At 37.6% G+C, this 10,664-nt stretch overlaps 1 pseudogene; it reads right to left on the bottom strand.

The window, feature by feature from the left end:
• Positions 1 to 3,037: 3,037 nt before the first annotated feature.
• LOC149246846 (polyadenylate-binding protein 8 pseudogene) lies at positions 3,038 to 9,775 on the bottom strand (annotated as a pseudogene).
• Positions 9,776 to 10,664: the final 889 nt, after the last annotated feature.

Genomic DNA, 10,664 nt, shown 5'->3' with positions numbered 1-10,664 from the left:
GCCATAATAATATCCTAGTCATAGAATGCACTACCATGGTCAAGTATGATCATTCTATTTTACCCAAACATAACAAATGAAATGGTGACATTTATCCATCTCATTTTATTTCAATTCCCACTATGACTCCCTATGGGTGACCTTTATCATTGGAATTTAGGTTTGATATGAAATATAAAACCCTATGGTTCAACAACAAACCTTGTTTTCTCTCTACACCTTATAATAGTTGCATGTAGGCACTACATCTAAGAATGAATGAAAACATAAGAAGTAAGGCCACTTGTAAATACTAAACTAGAATATCAATCTCTATAATTTAATACCAAATTTAAATGGCACCCACTATCACCTTGTTAGCTCTATCTATAACTAAGTAAAGGATTTATTTGAATGAAGAAAGATAAAAAATTAAATAAATTCGTATTGACAAAAGTCCTAAAAGATGATTGAAAGAAAAAAACTGAAAACTAGATTGAAAACAAAATTGGAAACTCTATCAACCTAACTAGTAGAAGAATTGATATTTTTTGACAAAAAAATCAAGAAAATATTACTATTCAGTTTTAGTAAGGGTATCTAATAGTGTCAAATATACTTACGTATTGGAAATAATAATTTCATTGATTTAAAATTGTGGTTTAGATCTAGTCATGGCATTTGGGAAAGGACACGAAAGGAAAGAGTATAAAGCCTTGATTTGATAGAATTGTGAATATGGATAATTTCTAGAATGCATAGAAAATAAAATCTCCCAAGTTTTTTATGACATATATCTCAACCTATTTTAGCATAATTTGACACATCTCTTATTTATTGTAGTAATGGAATCTTGAAACATATATTCTATGGTTCCCCTAACAAATCAAACTTAGTTCGTGGAGATGTTTTCACTATCGCTAGTGTTTTTGAATATGGGGGAGTAACAGCTTGGAGGACCGGTGTCATGTTTTCTTGAGTGGCTCTTTCATAGTGGGGGCCTAAGAAATAAAGGAAAGCAGACGATCATGAGAGGAAAAGCGCAAGTGACAAATGTAGAGAGAAAAATTAACATTGAGTAGAGTCTAATCCAAGTAGTTAGGCATTGAAGGTGGATAAGATTTTGGAAGGAGGTGAATAAAAAACAATAAACAAAGAGGGTGACAAAGAGCCAACTCGAAGTAACACATAGGAAAGGGAAATTGCCCAAGGGACAATATCAAAGAGAGACTTATATGACCCTAAAGAAATATGAGTACCAAGAGGAATGCACCTGATGATAATGAACTTCAATTAAATTTTCTATATCTTAATTTTTTAAAAATTAAAACAGAGCAGACGATCATGAGAGGAAAAGCACAAGTGACAAATGTAGAGAGAAAAATCGACATTGAGTAGAGTCAGATCCAAGTAGTTAAGCATTGAAGGTGGCTAAGGTTTGGGAAGGAGATGAATAAAAAAAACAAACAAAGAGGGTGGTCTAGCTCAGGAGGGTGCAAAGAGGGTGACAAAGAGCCAACTAGAAGGAACATAGAGGAAAGGGGAATAGCCCAAGGGAAAAGATCAAAGAGAGACTTCTTTGTCCCTAAAGCAAGATGAGTACCAAGAGGAATGCACATGAAGAGAATTTTGAGTGTGGAAATACCATGAAACAGTCCAGAAATGAAAACAAAGACCAAATTATGGGTGCTACTTATGTTAGAGCGTATTAGGAGAAAATGCACAGAAGTAATCGAATAGTAGAATGAGCAATCTTAATTCATGCAAGAGGAACCATATTGTAAAGCTGCATTAGGAAGTTCAAGCCCAAAAGGGGAATGGAATAGTTAGGAAAATCATATTCTTTAGTTAATCAAATGTAAATTTCCTTCATTGCAACAACTCCAATCCACGTGGAAGGTTGGTTCTTTTTTGGAGTCGCTAATTCTTGTCAGGATATGAAAAACATCCTAGTGAGAACTCGAGGGGGAGAGGTGATAGGACACCCAAATTATAATTAAGGAGAGCCAAGGATTGTGTTTCAGTAGCACAACCTAGAATTGAATAGCATAATAATAGAATTGAGCCATGGCGAGGGACATAATAAACCACAATATCACTCATTAGGGCTTCCCACAACTGGAGACCCTACGAGATATCTAGGAGAGTGATTGTCATTCAAAACTAGAGAACCTATTGGCTATGTAGAAGAGTGGTTGTTTCCACATCCCCCAACCTCTTAGCTATGTGATGTGGTGGAAAACCTCCCCATCCCCCCTGCCCCACATTTTGCTCCATAAACACCCCATTCCAAAAGGTTGTATTTGTCTACATGAGCTACCAACATGTATCATTAAGGGAGGAGTCCTTTAAGAGGTTCAATTGTCCTAACTATTATATGAATATTATTATTTAATACATAGTGATTACTACATTATATCCTTAGTTGTAATATACTATTGGTTTTAATTTTGCAAAGTGACTTGTTGAAAGCCAATTCTTAATGAAAATAAATTTGAACACACAAATTTACATGGATACTTTCCCTGGGAACCAAAAATGGGAATTCTAGAAGATTTTTAATTATATTGGTCATTCCAATATTCCAATATAATATGTATAGATCATCACATCCATAAATCCAAATCCATTAACCTTATATTAGAATACAAGGACAATTCCAGAACCAAAACTAAAAAACCATGAGTTGAACTAGTAGACCATTAAAAACTCAAATCATGTGTGGAAAATTGCTAAAACCAATGTGCATGATTAGCTCTAGGAACACACATGTAATTGTTACACAAGCAAGAAGTCAAAATTGGAACCCACTCATCCCCAAAGCATGTAAACATGTAATGCAAGACTAAAGAAAAAAATTTAACAAAAAAATCGCTGCTAAAAAATCTTCACTTTAATTGTTAAGAGTCTTTATTTTAACTCAAATAAATAAACCCAAGGGCCAACTTAATATAATGTATAAATATCAATTTCTAAGACTAAAATGCATAATTAATGAGACCAAAAATATATATATTACAATCAAAATATAATTAAACACTAAAGAGTAGTAATGTAACTATGACAGAGGTGGTGGTTGGCCATGTCCATAACTTCCACGATTGGACATGGGGACATCAAACATTGGTTGGTTTAGTCCATAACTTCTTCCATGAGAAAAAGTAGGAGGTATCATGTCAATTGGGTGAGATAATATAGGACGTTCAGGAGGTGGTATCATCCCCATCCCAATTGGATGATATAATATAGGAGGTTGAGGAGCTTGTACCATGCCAATTGGATGAGATAATGTATGACCTTTGGGAGCTGGTACTATACCAATTGGATGATATGATATAGGACCCTTGGGATTGCACATGGGGATATGGGTACGCCCTGTTGGTTCCATGTCAATTGGATTAGGCAACTCTGAGAAATGAGACTGTAGCTTTTTTTTTCTCTCCTCTTTTTGTTGGGAGAAATGAGATTGTAGCTTTGCTCCTCTCTCGTCTTTTTGTTGAGCCAAAGCAACATAAAGAGATAATATAGGACATTCGGGATTGCACATGGGGACATGGGCAAACGCTGTCGGTTCCATGCCAATTGGATTAGGCAACTCGGAGAAATGAGAGTGTAGTTTTTCTCTTCTCTCCTCTTTTTGTTGGGAGAAGTGAGACTGTAGCTTTGCCCTTCTCTCGTCTTTTTGTTGAGCCAAAGCAACATAAAGAGGCCTGCCCAGGACAACTTTCTTATTCATTTCTACCAAAGCTCGGGATGCATGATCAGGTGATGAAAATGAGACAAATCCTGAACCTTTACTATGTCCATGAAAATCCCTCATTATCTTGCATGAAGTGATTGTGCCATAAATAGAAAACAATTCTCTCAACTTGTTATCATCTATGCTATCATCCAAATGTTTTAAATAAAGATTTGTTCCAGATTGTTGTCTCAATTCAGATTTCTTCATTGCTTTTCCGACGTACCATTCTTTGCCATCAATTTTCTTGTCATTTAAACTCTCAACGGACTTTGCTGCGTCATCGACATTCTCAAAATTGACAAATCCAAAACACTTTGACTTCCCTGCTGCATCTTTCATCACTACCGCACTGATAATTGTTCCATACTCATCAAAGTATTTTCTTAAATCTTCATCATTCATGGACTCTGATAAATTGTTCACAAAAACATTTTTAAACTTGCCTTTTCCATTTGTTTGTTCCTCTGGCTCTGCTTCCTTTTTCATTTGTTCTCTATCCTTCTTTTTCGCCAGCTTCGTTTGTTCTCTCTCTTCCTTTTTCATAAATGGGCCAACATAAATGTGACTGTCATTTATCAAAGTACCATTCATACATTTAATTGCATCTCGCGCTGCTTCGTCTTGCTCAAAATGAACAAATCCATATCCTTTAGATTGCCCTGATGCATCTGTTGCAATTTTGGAAGAAAGAATGGGTCCGAACACACAGAATTTGTGATAGAGGGTTTGATTGTCTACTGCTTTGTGAAGATTTTTAATAAATATGTTTGCCGACCCACACTTGCGGATACTGGGGTCACGGTGTGAGTACATTATCCGAATAGGCTTTCCATTAAGGGGTGTAAAATTTAAGCTGCGTAAAGCCTCTGTGGCATCTTCAGCAGTGCTGTAATTGACATAGCCATATCCCAGAGAACTCCTGGTCATGGCATCTCTACAGATGCGAACACTGACCACCGGGCCAACCTGCTGGAAAAGTTCCTGAATCTGGGCGTCGCTAACATTGGGCTCCAGATCCCCCACATACAGAGATTTGGGCCGCACTGATTCATTCCCCCCATTAGTAATAACTTCCTTACTGTTACTGCCATTATTAATAACTTGATGATTCTCTCGCCCATCATTAATAACTTCACTGACATTAACAACTGCGTGTTGTTCTACGGGTTGGACTTTAACAACTGCCATTTCTGCGAGTCTCACGGCAGAAAATCGATTCAATCGAAATAAAAATATTCAAAACCCACCACTGATATGTTTTGATCTTTTGGTTCTTGGTGGCAGATTTATCGATTTTGCAATGTAATCAACTCCTTCCTTCGCACAACCTGTTTCAACGTAATCAACTCCTTCCTTGGCACAACCTCAATCTTGAGGGTGGACGGAGCTTTATTTCCAACTCTTGGGTTTTTCTTCATGAATCGGCTAGCTGGCATTTGAATTGTATTTTCAGCTATATTATTTTCCCAATATAGTTGGAAAAATAATATTTCCAGCTATAGAATTGTAATTATTGGGATTTTCTTGGGTTTTTCTTCCTGAGTCGGCTAGCTGGCATTTGAATTGTATTTCCAGCTATATTATTTTCGCGCAATATAGTTGGAAAACCGAATAAAAATTATATTTTCGCCATATCGCTGGAAAACTGAATAAAAATTATATTTTCCCAAATTCAATTAAAAAACGCCATTATGAAAGTAAAAATTTGAACAACTTAATTTTAAGTTAAATTAATTAATATAGTCTTTAATTGAAGCACAGGGTAGATTTTATTTTACATGTTTTCTGTAATTTGTCCCTCATTTGTTTCTGATCATTCTAAATAAGAAGAGTTGTAACATCTTACAATAGAGAGGTCATTGTTGGAGATAAGTAAACATGGCTATTCCGCTTAAAAAAGATTTAATAATGTTTCTTTAAGGATTTGAATATAATGATGGTTATTTTCAATTTTTAAAATTTTGAAAAAATAAGTGTCTATATGATGCATACTCTTGAATTTTTTCTTCAGATCGATTTTTTTCCCGTATAGAATTGTTGATAAAACCCAGGCATCTGAGTGACGAGTATGAGTTTGAGTATAAATTGGGGAGAAATGAGACTTTTTCCCTTTACCCGTGGGTAACCTACATGATTGAGGTGGAATGGAATTGGAATTATTGAGAAACTTCATGCATGTGAGTGAGGAGTATGAATTGGGGAGAAAGCAGGTTGAAGTGTAAAGCTTCTAATATGTCATTTAGGATATGAAATGAAAAGACATAAAAGAAAAATGGTATTGATGGTAATTCTTTGTATTAGTAATAAGTAAATAAGTTGTTAAGTAGATTTGGCTTTTTATTAATATTTTATATAAATTATTTTTTTCTTATTAGTATGATGTAATTTGAACATGGCTATATGGTGTATAAATTTGCAGACATAGCATTAATAAAAGTTTAACTATTATGTGATTTGAAATATGTATGGTACTTTAAAGGAGTTTGGTGAGTTATATCAACGCGTATTTTTAATCTAAAACCACTAAAAAACCAATAAAATAATTAAATTGATCATTGAAACCTTGGATTAAAGGCATTCTATATAAGAATGTGACTAAATTTATAATTGAGTTCAATAAAAAGATGATTATTTATTGCATATATAATATTCAAGATGTAAGCTCTAAGGTGAAAAACAAGCTTGACTTTATAAGTGATACACTATAGCTACATACAATTGTAGGTTCATGGTCGAGTACATTTCTAAAGTCTGAGATGAAATTAGAGCTCGACATAGAAACCAATATTTCCTTTTGAAAGTCATTTACCTCATGCCTTAGATCATGGTCCAAAACTCACATTAGTCTTGTTAACACTCAGGTTGTTCCCTTTGACTCCCAAGGGAATACGGCCGAGGTAACCACTAACCAATCTTTGGGTCACAGGTTCTAGCCTACCTATGACCAGAGAGGGCTCTCTCTTTAAGATTTAGCTTTGTTTGTATAATGTTTTAGCTTAGGTATGATGCTCAAGGTATTGTTTTGGATTTTGCTGGATGATGAGTTCAGTCAAAACAGATGTATGTTTACAGGGTGATCTAGGCCATTGGGCATGGAGTCAGTGATGTTTAATTGCTTGATATGTCTGTGTTGATACAACAGTGATGCTACAGAGCCAGATAAGTGTCCAAGGAACAATTTTTTAAATCTGTAAATGGATGTGATGGAATCAGGGCGTGAAAGGCAACTAAGGATCTTTCAGTAAGCTGATATGGAGAACAGTGGGAATATTACTTAGGAGCACTGAAGAATTCCTGCATAACATTCATATATATAGAATTGATACAAACATGAGCAATTAAGAATTCATGTTCATGATTAATTCTGAAGAAAACATTTCAACAACAGAGATTGAATACAGGGTGTATACAAACATATCCTGTACTATTCTTTTTCTCTATTATTAGATTGGTGAAACATGCATATGATTCAAACAAACATAGGAATATAAAACATAGATTAAGAAGACTTATTGTTCCATTAGACAGCACAGGAATTCTGCAACAGCACGCAGAGCATCATTGAGACATCAAGCATCCAAGAAACACTGAGCTTTTCCAGCCTTTTGCATTAGATTATCTGAAAATATACAATACATTTGCCTTAGAGTGAAAATCACCAACCCCTAATACGTTGCCAGGGGAGGTATATATACAAAATTTACATCAGAAAATATCTAGCTAGTGAGTTAATGGCTCATTAATATCGTGCCCACTCCTGGAGCATTGCAGTTGAGAAAATAAATGTTGTAGTAACTTCTTAGTGTGTTAGCTGTCCAAAATGGTAAGAGAATGTTGACTTTGTGACCGATGGAGTCGGCTGAAGCGGTGCTGCCCAAAATTTGCGCATTTCCCATACTTTCGCTTGCTGTCACTGTCTACATGCTGAGTCACCCTTTTCGGCTGCCTTGTATGCTGTCCCGGTTATGTTTTTTGCCTTTGACTGAGTTGAAGCTGACTAGGATTGATCAATTGAACTTATTGAGGCAAAATTTGCAGCATTGCCTGCCACCAATCCTCTTTAGGCAGTTGGTGTCTTCGTATTTTTATCAGGGTTTCATCTGCCTCTGTATATCTATAAAAATTTGGAGGAACCTCAAATAGGTGATTTACCTCATGCTCAATAAAAAATAGATTTTCTAGCTTGTCATAGAGGCCCTGCCCTGTTGGAGGCCCTGTTTCCTCAGAGGTACTAGCAGATGCAGTGATTTGATTTTCAATAAAAGTTGTCATCCTGGTGGAATATTGCTCACGGGGGAGCAGTCTTCCTGTGCTGGCTAGTAGGCTGGGAAATCCCTTTTGTTGTAGTGCTCCCATTTTGAGCTTGAATTCATCTACCTCAGCCTGCATTTCATGACACTTTCTTTCTACAGTTTGTACAAAATTTCTGAGAGTCAGCACCTTTTTGGCTGTAAGGACAGCCTCTGTTCTATTCACGATGTTTAGGGCTGCTAGTTCCTCCTTGGTCTGATTGTTGAGAAAATTGACCATTCTGTTGGCATGTTCAGGCCTGTTCCCTAGTGTTGTCCTGGCTTTCTGGATCTCAATTTGTGCTTGGCCAATCAATTCCATTTGTTCATGCACTGTCTTGATTGACTTCCATTGTCTAGTAAGGGAGTAGTCAATCTGGGCCCACAAAATTCTCTTTATTTCTGCCAGAGCATTTTCAAGTTTGAGCTCCTTTTCTAAGGCCTTTATTTTGTCTCTGAGGGCCTTAATTTCTCTAGACTGCTCTGAAACAGTCATATTTGATTTCTCATATTTGGCCTCTAGTTCTGCCAATTTTTCCTTGGCCTGCTTGATCTCGGTTGCCTGAAGTTCTAGCTCTTTGATATCCTTTGTCAAATCATCCATATTTAAGCTGGAGTTAGGAGCTGTTGTTGTAGCTGCTGCTGCTTCTGTTGTTGCTGTAGTTGTTGCCGGAGTTACTATTGCCTCTGTAGTGGTGGCAGTGGTTGAGGTAGTTGGAGGAGGTTGGGATGTAGATTCTCCCTGTTTGTCTTGCAGTGCCTCTTCTAGCTCCTTCTCTAGATCAATAACTTTTTGATTCAGCTACATTATAAGATCGAGTTGTTCATCAGACTCTTTTTCCTTTTGCAATTCTGCTGTTTGTGGGTGCTCAGTGGGGAGCAACCTCAGCCTTTTCTTTAATGCAGTAATATCATCTTCTTTCTTTTCCATGAGGGCCCTCACACCCTTTGGGTCCTTAGGATCATGTCCTAGGTCTATGATGATGTCCTCCAGTGTTTTAATCCTGTTGTCCTTGGCTGTGGAGGACATTCTCTCAAAATCTAGCTGAATGTTGGTGTTCTTCAGCGATTCTTTCAATTCATGGGCCATTGTAGCCCTGTCTACCAAGGTGGCATAGACCATTTCCCCCGTTTGTTTGTGCAGCTCTATCTGGTCCATGGGGTGAATGTCCTTTGCCATGACTTCCACCCTTGTTTTTATAAAATCTGCAGCTGAGTGAGGCTGTGGCACCTTGGGTTTGAAGTGGCTGAGGATCATCTTCTCCTCTTGTATGTCATACACTGACATCAACCTCTCTTGCTTAGCTGGTGTTGCTTTGAGGAATTGTTTGTATACTTCTATTCTCAACAGCTCATTCTGTGCTTTTATCTCTTTGAAGGAAGCCTTGGTGCTTGAAGGCTTCTTGCTCTGCTGAGTGGAGGAGGACACCTCCATGCCAAGCTATAATCCCTACTCTTGCTGAAAAGAGCTTGTAGCCGTTTGCTGGATGTCTCCTCCTTCTTTCCTTGGACTATCAAGAACTTCTTCATTTATTTCTTCTATGACTGGGGAGTCTACCTTTTGCCTCTTGGCCTCAGGTTGCTGGGAGGATCCACTAGCAGGAGTGGACTCTTCTCTGTCTCGTTTCTTGCCCCTTTCCTCATCTGCAGGGGTCTGCAATGCAGGTGCTGTTGGTGGTTATGTTTTTGGTGGAGGGGTTTGCTCTTGTTGCTGCCCAATTGAGGAGGCAGGCTTTTCTTTCACTATCCCTTCTTCAGCACCCATTATTCCCTTGCCCTTATCTGTGCCTGATGCTACTGTAGATGGTGCTTGGGTGGCTGGTGCAGTTGTTGTAGTTGAGGTTCCTTCTCCAACTGGATGCGGCTGCTTGAAAATTACTTGCTGCACAGAATCTAAGTCAAGAGTTTTTTCCAAATCCTTGACATTTCTTTGCATTATTTCTTCTTCAGTTAGTTTCTCAACTAATGTGTCTTGCAACCATTCTTGCTGATTGGCATACTGCTCAATATGTGGAAATTTACAGTGCACATAGCCTAGCAGCCTGTACTTGACCCTTCTAGCACAGATGAAGCCTTCAGGGTCATAAGGGACCCACCGGAAGCTTTTTGATAGCTTGTATTTATCTTTGAGGATTTGCTCAGCCTCTTGCCATCCCTCTTTTTTGTTCATGATGAAGGGGCCCAGGTGGTGCTTGAACTTGAGGTGGGCTTTCTTCTTGGCACTATGAAAGTGGGTGAGGTCAGAATGAATAAGCTGCCTATAGTACTCCAAGGCAAACAGTCTCATTGGTACATATTTTGGGAGCCTATATGGACAGAGCTCACATCCATAAATTCTTATGACTATATGATCTTGGTATAGGTACCAATCACCTATTTTATAATTTTTGGACAGCTGTAGAGTTTTCTAGATATCAAATGACAGTCTAGGAGGAGGAGACCTCATCAATAGGCAAGAGACCGGGTAGACAAATTGATCAATAAATTCACAGTATGAATATGGTGAATCTTGGACTTGGTGAAAAACTGATGTCCACAAGATGACAAACCTTCTTTCTCCCTTAGAATCCAGCTTCTTGATAGGGCATTGAAAAGCCTCGGACTGATAATACATGAACAAGTGGTAGATGTATGATGAATATTTGAATATACCC

This window comes from Pinus tabuliformis, chromosome 7 (genome assembly GCF_031772625.1).
Source record: "Pinus tabuliformis cultivar Carrire ecotype Pingquan chromosome 7, CPIR1, whole genome shotgun sequence".
Classification (NCBI taxonomy): Eukaryota; Viridiplantae; Streptophyta; class Pinopsida; order Pinales; family Pinaceae; genus Pinus; species Pinus tabuliformis.
The sequence above is the reverse complement of the archived record's forward strand: the minus strand, read 5'-3'. Positions and strand labels throughout refer to the sequence as shown.